This window comes from Peromyscus leucopus, chromosome 8a (assembly GCF_004664715.2).
Source record: "Peromyscus leucopus breed LL Stock chromosome 8a, UCI_PerLeu_2.1, whole genome shotgun sequence".
In the NCBI taxonomy this organism is placed as follows: domain Eukaryota; kingdom Metazoa; phylum Chordata; class Mammalia; order Rodentia; family Cricetidae; genus Peromyscus; species Peromyscus leucopus.
The window spans coordinates 52,559,397-52,570,207 of record NC_051085.1 but is presented as its reverse complement, the minus strand read 5'-3'; positions in this window follow the sequence as shown (position 1 = coordinate 52,570,207).

Genomic DNA, 10,811 nt, shown 5'->3' with positions numbered 1-10,811 from the left:
CTGTTCCAGCATGAAGCCAGGGTGACGCGAGAACCCAGGCTGTGCCTGGGGGAGGCTAGCTCAGCCAGCCAGGGTGTCCCATATGAACTCCTCATCTCTGGGACACCAAGGAATGAGAACCACTGTAAGTCATGTTGATATCATTATATAAGAAACCAAGGAGCAGCTGGGCGGTGGTGGCGCACGCCTTTAATCCCAGCACTCGGGAGGCAGAGCCAGGTGGATTTCTGTGAGTTCGAGGCCAGCCTGGACTACCAAGTGAGTCCCAGGAAAGGCGCAAAGCTACACAGAGAAACCCTGTCTCGAAAAACCAAAAAAAAAAAAAGAAAAAGAAACCAAGGAGCAGTTCATTCTGGGGCAACATCTACATATGTCACCTACAGAAGACAGTTTGAACTACCTTTGATGGCCTTATGAAAGGCTGAGCTGGGAACTCTATTGTCAGTTCCCACCACGAAAAGCAGTCATTATGATTTTTTCTCACTTTCCATGCCCTCTTCTCCTGGAAGTACTAGTCAACCCCACCACCAGAATCGAGGAAGAGAGAGAAACAAGGACCTTTTCTGAATATGTGTTTGCAGCAGAGTGAGATTTATACATGAGATGCAAATTACTATGTGTTATTTACACATCTGAAGAAAAACAAATCTTGAATGTAAATGTTTAGAGGGCATATTATTTTTAAATATGAACGTAGCAAAAATTATTAGGGCATTTAGAACTCCCAGTTCGTTCAAGAGATTTCCAAACAAGTGTTTAAAAAGGAATTTTATCAGAATTACAGAAACTGTGACAAATAAACAAAAAAAAATTAAGCATTAAAAGTCTGGTAGGTTTTACACCTATATATCCTTCAGGGGGGAAAAAGTTAAATTTCAGTTGATCATAGAATTGGCCCACATTCTACAAAAACTGTGTTATTAATTAAGCATCAAACAACATGTTTGCCTACTTATCAAGTCCCCCATTGTTTCCATAGGAGTTCAAGTGAGTAAAACATCACGTTATTTAGATAATTTGATCCGATTCTTTTTTAGAATGAATGTACAAAAAATGAAACATCATAAAAAGGGGCAATCCACTGAATCTACTGATCTCTTTCACTCAACCCCTCATTCATCCATTCATCTCAGAAATTCTGCTAAAAACCCAACAGTCAGGGAGCGGAGTGCATAAGTTTATCGTGGACTGTGTGGACTGTGCATCTGCCTCTGTCCCAGGTGTTTGCATAGATGGTCTCATTTCTCGCTCAAAAGAACCATGGTAATGGTTGTTTTCAGATGAGGAAACTGAGGCTGCAGGAATTAGGAGAAGTTCCCAGCTTGCACAGCTGGACAGTAGTAGAGTCTGGAGCTGGCTCACACACGGCTCCATGCTGAGACACCTTCAGCTAATACATAAAGGCTGCCTCCAAATGCTGTCATGGGGCCAGGGAACGGATTCCCAGAAACCCCTCATGACACGAGAGTGGCCAGACACCATGCCCGGTGTATTGTGCATTAAGGGTTAACATCCTTAATCTGAAAATCTGAAGTCAACGATGCCCCCCCCCATCATACCACAGTCAAAAAACTCCACCCTGACTTCATGTGACAGGTCACTGTCCAAGCACAGACTCTAGAACGCCATAGGATTTCGTGATTGTGCTTTGGCTCTGTCCCCAAGAAGCATGGTGTTCATCTGATTTGCTCTACCCAGCGAGAGCATTGAATGCATTTTCACTCATGATGAGTTGATGCTCACCTGCCAGCTCTCTTTCTTTTGCAGTGGAGCATCTCCTCACATTCTTGCTCACTTTTAAATTGGGCTGCTTTCTCATCATTGAATTTGGAGCATTCTGAATATAATTCTAGGTAAGAATCTTTTATCAGGTACAGGCCTCACAGGTAGTTTCCACACAAGTGTGGCTTGTCTCTTTTTTCTCCTACAGTGTATCTTCTGGAAGTAAATCACAGGGCTCAGATCATCTCTTGCCATCTCTCACAGATGTCTGTCCTTTGTCCCTTCATGTTGGGTATTTTGAAAATTGCTACTACATATTGTTCTTGGTCCTACTGCTTGTTTGGATGAAAGGGAAAAGCCAGTCCCCATTACTTTATCTTGTCTGGAAGCCACATTCTGAACTACACTTTAGAAAGCATAGTATTGAGGCTACTAAAATTTCTTATAAGTATGGCTGAATTTTAGTACATTTTTTACTATCATACATTTGTTTCTCTCAAAAGGTACATGCAGAACAACATCACTGTGTGAGAATCAGAAAAAAAATTGGAGTTGAAAAGTGATTTTTATCATGTTACACACAAAAAAAAATGTACAACAAATATTCTTTCTGAGGAGAAGCCCCTCACCCTGGAAAAAGTGGGGAACCTCGGCTCTCTGGTATTGATTGGTTGTCAAGACTGAAGGATCCCAAGCGTAGCTGGGCTCTACCCGAATGATAATTTCTAATTAGCTTGTGCAGGATCTTTTGACTTTAGTCATTCAACAAATATAAGATGAAAAGATGCTGAGGATTGAGAATTCTGAAAAGATGTGAAAGTTCAGCTTGATAAATACAAAGGTTTGAGTATATTTTCATCTTTACTCAGCATTTTGTGATGAAAATCTTGGACATCTTGTTCTGTGTACAACCTCCTGTCCAAAGGGTGAATGTGTGAGGAGGTTACTGCCTCACCCGCTGTTTCATTTCTTCCAAAGAACTGGCCGTATCCCCCCTGACTGCTGTGTTCAAAGAGTCCATGTCCTGGGCTCACTTCAGGACACACATCAGGTTGTGTCTCGAGAAAGCACCCCGTACTCTGTGCCCCAGCTCTCTCATCCAGCAGCCCACAGGCCCCAGTGTCAACAACCTCTCATCCTCTTCCCTTCGACTCGGTCTTTATCGTGTGTGGTGGTGGGGAGGGTAGGGGGAACCCACAGAGGCTATCTAGTGAGACCTTACACAAGGTCAGAGAATCTGGGCTTCTTTTACCCAGCAGGAATGCATAAGGAGATGATTTGACCACAGGCATGTTTACAAGATGTTTGGAAGGGTCTACACTTGGCTGTATGGTGTACTTTGATCTTGGAGGGGGAGGGTTGGGGGGCTTTTGCCCTTCCCTTTGGTATATTATAAAAAGTCCTTTTGAATAAAGTTCTGGGCTTTTGGTTATTGACCTAGGCCCTCCCGAAGCTATCCTGTGTCTCTGTCTTTCTTATTGTCTCTTTCTATCTTTCTACCTGATATTTCCTAATTCCTCTTTCCTCCACCCAAGAACCCTTTGATAGGTGGTGGCAGGTAGGAGCTGAACTCCCAGAGATGCCTGTGTGTGTGTGTGTGTGTGTGTGTGTGTGTGTGTGTGTGTGTGTGACAGTCTATACAAAGGATGCATATTGGTGTGCATTAGCACCACCACAGCAAATTACCATCCACCAGGCAACTCAAAATAATAGGAAGTGCCCTCTCCTAGTGCAACAAACCTGACATCTAAAGACTGGAGCAGGGCACGGCCACTTCTTTCTGGGACCTCTGGCAGGAAATCCACTCCCTTGCATAGCCCTTAGGTTCTGGGCGTGGGCAGTCACCCTTGGTGCCCTTTGCTTTCAAAGCCTCACTCTTTGCTGCCTCCGTTTCCATATTCACTAATACCCCTGCCCCCTTCTATTATGAGGACACCAGGAATGGGATTCAGGGCCCACTTGGACTCAAGTATCTCACCTTGAGATTTTTTTTTACTTATGTTGCTCTGCAGAGATCCTGTTTCCAAATGAGTTCCCATTCTCAGCTCCCTACAGTTAAGACTTAAGTCTACCTATGAGGGGTGCACAGTTCAAGCCACTACAGTTTCTTCTATAAAACTGTACTGCATGTTTCTAAGCTCTGGTCTTGATCTTCTCACCTGATGGAACACAATAAGATCACTCCAAGTCACTGGGTAATGCTCACTCTGAGGCCTTTTTGTAAATACATTGTCAAGTGCATGATAGTCACCCATCTGGATAGTGATTGGTCCTTGCTTTAATTTGACTTTGGTAGGTGTGAATGATACTGCGATATCAGTTGCACACATACAGTCAGGATTGCCTTCTCATGTGTCTCCCAAACAAAGACACATTGCTTTGTTTGGGAGACACATGAGAACTATACATGTTAACAGAAGTTAGCCTGGGAGATGGCTCATGGCTAAGAGTGTTGGGAGCAGCCATGAGGACCTGAGTCCATGTCCCCCAACACCAATGTAAAAGCTGAACATGGTGGTATGTACCTGTAACTCCAGAGCTAGAAGGAGGTGGAGACTGGAGGATTACTGGGGCTTGCTTGCCCTCCAAAATGGCAAGCTCCAGAGCCCATAAGAGACCTTTGTTCTATGGCCTCTGCATGTGGACACATATACACCCTACACACACACACACACACACACACACACACACACACACATTCATGGAAATACACCACACACACACATAAACTCACACAAACACATGTTATTAGAAGTTTATGGATGTTTTGAAGAAAAAGAATGTACCCATTGCCATTGAAAGTCTGTGCAGACTTCCCACATCCCAGATGGCTTTTCTGATTCCCAGGGCACTGGGTATACCAAGAGCTGTTTGTCCCCCACCTGTGGAAAGGCTCCAGCAGCCATTCAGTATCTTATGGACAGTGAGGGTTTGGCTGATCTGTGTCCATGGGTATTCTTTGCATGGCTTCTCCTGGCTAGTCTACACACCATCCAGCTGTAAATGTCCCTTACATAATATTTGCACAATTTAGCTCTTATCTTTTTTTTAACTTAACCTCTGAGTTCCCTAGGATGAAATGATTTTTCTCAATCATTACGTGTTAATTGACTGCATTTGCTTTACAAAATGCATCTTAGTTTTATTTATTTATTTGTTTGTTTGTTTTTGTTTTTTCGAGACAGGGTTTCTCTGTGTAGCTTTGTAACCTGTCCTGGAACTCACTCTGTAGCCCAGGCTGGCCTCCAACTCACAGAGATCCGTCTGCCTCTGCCTCCTGAGTGCTGGGATTAAAGGCGTGTGCCACCACCACCCGGCTGCATCTTGTTTTTAAATAGTCAAACAGGCTTATCATTTCTCTTGTGCCTTCTGGACTCATCAAGACACTTAACGAAAACCACATCCATAAGATTTATACCATTACTTCTCTAGTTTTCTGTTACAGCTCCTACTTTAAAATCTTCAACCCAAGCCGGGCGGTGGTGGCGCACGCCTTTAATCCCAGCACTCAGGAGGCAGAGGCAGTTAATGGCATTAAACTTTATATAAAAATAATTTTTCCATTTTGTGAAGATCTTGTCTCATAGCCGTAAGTTTTTGTTATCTTTCACAGAGACTCAGTTTGTTTTCTGATGAACTGAATTTGTAAGTACCTTATGTTAATTGCCTTTACTGTTTAGTGGAATAATTTTTCTTATTTTAATTTCTAGCTAGTTACCACTAGCTAGAAAAAAGGCTATTGATTGGTACATGTGTCACAGCTAATTACTCTGCCAAATTCACTTACTAATTACAATAACTTTTAAAATTAGAGTATTTTGAATTTTATAGATATACACTCAAATCATCAGCAAAAAAAAGAATAATTCTGTCTCTTCTTTGCCAGCATTTTAATTATTATTTCCTTTTCTTATCCTCTGAAATATCAGATAATTGTGACAGTAATTACCTTTGTCTTGTTCACAGTTTTAGTGGGAATGAGTTTAGCCTTTTACCATTTACAATAATGTCTTCTGGGTTTGCTGTTTTGTAATGAATTGTCCCTTACAAATTCAAATGATTTTTTCCTAATTCTGATTTGCTTAGATGTGTTATTTGGAAGGTTTCCTAAATTTTATCAAATGTCCTTTAAAAGATGTGTTAACATGGCATATTTTTCTCCTTAAATTTTTCTCCATAGTATGGTGAATTCTGTTGACATGTTTCTAAAATTTGCTGCTTAGAAAATATGTGATGTGAAGGAGATGTGGCCAGATATTAGCTGTTACTTTTTAGCTCAAAATTTGGGCATTTGTTAGTGGTAGCCAGAATGGATCCTGGTTTTTGCTTTCTTTCTCCCTGAATTATCTTTCATGGGATAACTTCTGAGCTGTTTGCCTCTGCTGCAGCCTCTTCCAAGGTCTTAGTCTCCCACTGCTGGGTAGTTAGTGGTTATGCCAGTAGCTGCCCTTTGCCCTCTCATTCCAAATCTACCACGCAGCCCGGCCACTGTAGGCATCTGCAGCTCTGCCTCAGCACACGGACAAGGCTGCTTTGTGCTTAGATGATGTCATGGTTATGAACGTGACAAGAAGACAAGTGTCTTAGAACCCTGTCACCACAATGTACTCGGGGGGCGAGGGAGGAGGGGGGAGGGGGGAGGAGAGAAAAGGCACAGATTCTTCAGCAGGGCCAAGGTTCTCTGCACGGAATGTGACTTTGTAAGCTCCGGGGAGATGAGGAACCAGATTTGTGGGATGAACTGGCACTGTGGGGTGAACTGATAGACACTGTGGGGTGAGCAGAAAAGGAACCCGACCCCTGTCCCCAACAGCAGACACCATGGGAACTTGAGGGTGATCATTCTCTCTCCACGTCCTTTAGCACATCCACTGCCCAGCTGCTTGGAAGCAAGCCAACAGAATACCCAAATATCATCTGCACCCTGGAGGTGGGACAGACTGAGCCTCCCAAGCTGGTGGGGACTTCGATGGGCTTCCCTCCTGAACCTTCCCCCCTGGTCAGCATTGACCCTTGGGCAAGACTGCTTAGATGGCATGCGGGGCAATACAAGCACACAGGAATGCCCTTTGAGAACATACTTTCCTCCCCTGAGCTCTGGAATCTGAAAGCAAACACAGCCCACCTTCCCGGCTGCTGGATTCCTGGACTGTGAGAGCCTCAGGAAGCGTGCACGCTGGGTTATGTTTAGTGAAACCCCCATAACAAACTAAAGACAGAGTAGGGACAGAGCAAGGGCATGAGGGTCTGGTAAGACACCCACTCTAGCGTGACTAGAAGTGAGGGGTGAGTATAGTGCCAACTGCTGGGGTATGTAACCCCTGCTTTCTCCTCAGCTGAGCATATGAGCGCGTGCAATCTTTGGGACCCCAGGCCACTCTTGAAGGACCCAGAACACAGGGCGAGGTACAGCATCTTCTCAGCCCTGGGAAACCAAATAAGAAGCCCAGACCCTGTGGAGCCAGTACCCTGTCTCAAGTCAGGCCACAGAATAGGGCAGAGAACACTGGGAAGCTGACCCGTGCAAGGACTGTGTCTCAAGTCAAGCCTGCAGGAGCAGACAGAGCACTGGGGACTTGTCCTGTGTGTCATAATTCTGTGTTTACTGAATTCCAAGTTGTCTTACCCACCTTCACCAAATGGGCAGTGAAAAACAGCATAAGCCTCTCTACACAAAGTGTAGAGTTTTACCAGTTAGACACATAATAAGCTAGTTTGCTTTAGTAATTTTCAATGAAAAATAGTATCTATTGCATTTTATTGCTACACTAAAGCATATTTGAGAGAGTACAGATAAAATAATTATTGGAAAAGAATCAAAACGTCCCCCATTATCCTGCAGTTCTGTGGGACACTGCCATGACCACTCTGTGGGAACCTCTGGTTGGTCTTTCCCCATTAACTCAGCTCAACACACACACACACACACACACACACACACCACATTCTCTTCTCTCTCAATCAATCACAGTCCTAGACCAATTTTTCCACACCATAATCTTTGTTTCTGCACAATCATTTCTAACCATCGTTTATGACATTTTAATTGATTTTAGAGTTTTTTCTAGCCCCATCTTTAGTTTTTCATTTCATTAAAAAAATTGATTATTTTTGCAAATGCATTTCAGGGATTTGTTTGTTCTCAATGTTTAGTGGTAATCAACTTACTACTGGAGAACAGAATTGACCCCACTTTTGGATAACATGGGAAAGGAAGTCACCCATGTTTCTACCATGTGAAGATTGTCTCTGTTGGTACAGTACCCTGCCTTATCACCATGGTTATATTCCAAGAGGCATAGGAGATGGCATTGTAGCCTTGTGTCTTACGTTGGGTCCTTTGTCCCTGCATGTGGCCACAGAGGGCTGAGTTCATCTATCCTTCCATGTCCTGTACCCTGGTGCCTCATCTGCCTCTCTATTCTTGTGCTTTGGGGACCAGACCTAAATGGCTTTAGTTCCAGGACAATAGATGGAACTAGCCATCATCATGTGAAGTAAAACAATGCAAGACCCAGAAAGATAGATAACATACCTTTTTCTCCCAGATTTAAGGAAAAAAAAACAAGAGAGTACAAGAGGAACCACTTGAGAAGAAGAAGAAAAGGACTCTCAGAAAGAGGGAGGGGAGAGAAAACAAGCCACAGCCATGGGGAGGTAACCAAAGTAAACAGTGTCTGTGTGAGGATGTGTCTCATCGACCACCCACTGTACAGCCGAGAGGCACTGATGTTAATAGGGAAGGCTGCCGCTAAAACACAAGCAGTGTGGTTCCTCACAGTAGATGGAATGGCCAGTATGGATACCAAGGGCACACAGTGTGAAAACACTGAGTCAAGGACATTCGTGTCCCAGGATAATGGCACCAGTCTCATCAAAATGGTATAGACACTAATACCACTTAATGAATGAATTGATTACTTCTGGAATTTTCCATTTCGCTTCTATAAAAACCATGGAAAGGAAAACTGCAGAGAGTGGGGCCATTTTATCTTGTCAGAGATTTTTGAGTGTCTATGTTTAAATATAAACATGTTATTATTTCTTATAAGAAAATGAGGTCATAGGCTATCATAGGCACTTTTTTTGTTCATTATTTTGATAATAGTTGCCCTTGTTTATAGATACAACTAATTTAGAAGTCTCTGTGTAGCTGATTTTAACAATTACCACAAAGTGATTAAAAAAAAATGGTTGTAACTTTGATTTGGGCGTAGGAGGCTGAGGGATTGGTGTCCCGTTCCGCATAAACAGTTAATACTGAGGAGCGTCCGTGTAACGGCGTCTTCAAGTGTCTGGGTGAATTAAGTGTGAACCCATTGTGTCCTGGGCTTTCTTTCTGCTTCCAACACGTTGCTCGTTATTGATCTATTCAGGGATTCATGTCTTCTTGGTTCAATTTTGATAACTCTTGTGTTCCCAGAAACACACCCCCCACCCCCCTAGTTCTCCAGTTTACTGGAATAGCAGCTTCCCAACTGTGGACTAACCATTCTCGGGATTTCAGTAGCATCTTCTGTGATATCACTTTTTTCATCTCTAATTGTATTAAACTGGGTCTTTTCTCTCTTTTGGTTAGTTTGGCTAAGAGTCTGTCAGCCTTGATTATTCTCGCAAAGAATCCCCTCTTTGTTTCTCTGGGCCTTGGTCCTGTTCTTTTTGCTTCCGTTTCATCAACTTTGGCTTTGATCATTACGATTTTTTTCCCCTTTCCTCCGTTTGAGATTGGCCAGATCACCACAGCCAAGTGAAGTAACCACCTCCTACAAACAAGCCTGGCATGTTTCCTCGGCTAAGTGGAATGTGGAGAAGGACATGAAAGTACCAGGGAACCCAGAGTGTGGGACGGGAAAGGGAGAAAGGAGGAGGAAAGGAAAATAAAAACAGCTATAGAGGGGTTGGCTGTAATCAATGTCCATCATGTGCATGTCTGAGAATATCATAATAAAACCCATTACCTTGTTCATTAATATATGCTAATCAAAATAAATGTGTTGGAATACACCTATGTTTTCATTTATAATGGTCCTTGATTAGAATAATGTTTCTTAAGATTAAACAACATGTAACAGTGAATCTAAAAAAGGACTGTAGAATGTACACAGAACACAGGCTGTGCACTCATCCTGGATGCACAATTCAAAGAGCTGACAGAGAGACATGCCTGCTAATTACTACAGAGACCAAAAAACACAGACGTGCTGGGGATGCAGCTCAATGATAGAGTGCCTGCCCAGCATGCGCAAGGTCCTGGGTTCCACAGCCTACACTGCAAAGAAAAGAAACAAATCTAAAGACGTAGAATACGGCCTGTTTCGACACCCCTCCCCGACCCCCGTTCCTCTCTTCCTTCCCCATCAGCTGTCCCGTCACAGGCGACCGCTCCACTTCTGCTCACACGTGTGGGTTTCACCGGGACTGTTTCTGGACTCTATGAAATTACCCACTGATCTGCATTATAAAATATGTATTCCTCTTCTTGGTTCCTCTTGCCAGATTTTATGATTCTCAAATCGATCTGCTGTGGCTTGTAGCTACAATTTGCTCACTTTTATTGCAGTATGGATTCTAACACCCAGACAAACCTTTTATATGTCAATGGTTATTTTCGTAGCATAAATTTGAAGAAGAAGAATTGGCGTGCCAAGGGCCAGACTTCAAGGCAGGGAAGGGTATTTCCAGTTGCTCTCCAAAGCAAACACACTCACTCTTTCCCTGTTCTATAGCAATGAGCCTAACCCTCACGCATGGCCTCTAGCTACTGTAGACTTCATCAATTAATCTTTGCCGACCCGAGAAACTATAAAACACATTGTTTTCTAGTCCTTTAAAATATATACTTTGTTAAGAATTTGTGCAAATGCATAAAATACAAGAGCGTTATTTATCATGAACACTTTCTTTGGATTCTAAATCCACAACAATGACATAATTCCTCATCAACACACCATAGGAGATAATAAAGTCAGTATTCCAAAATTGACCTTCAGATATTTCACTGTGTGAAGAACATGAAGATTTCTTTATAAATGTGCATGTCATGATGTCCCTTGACCTTTATGTCAGTCATTTGAGTTAGGACCTGTGGC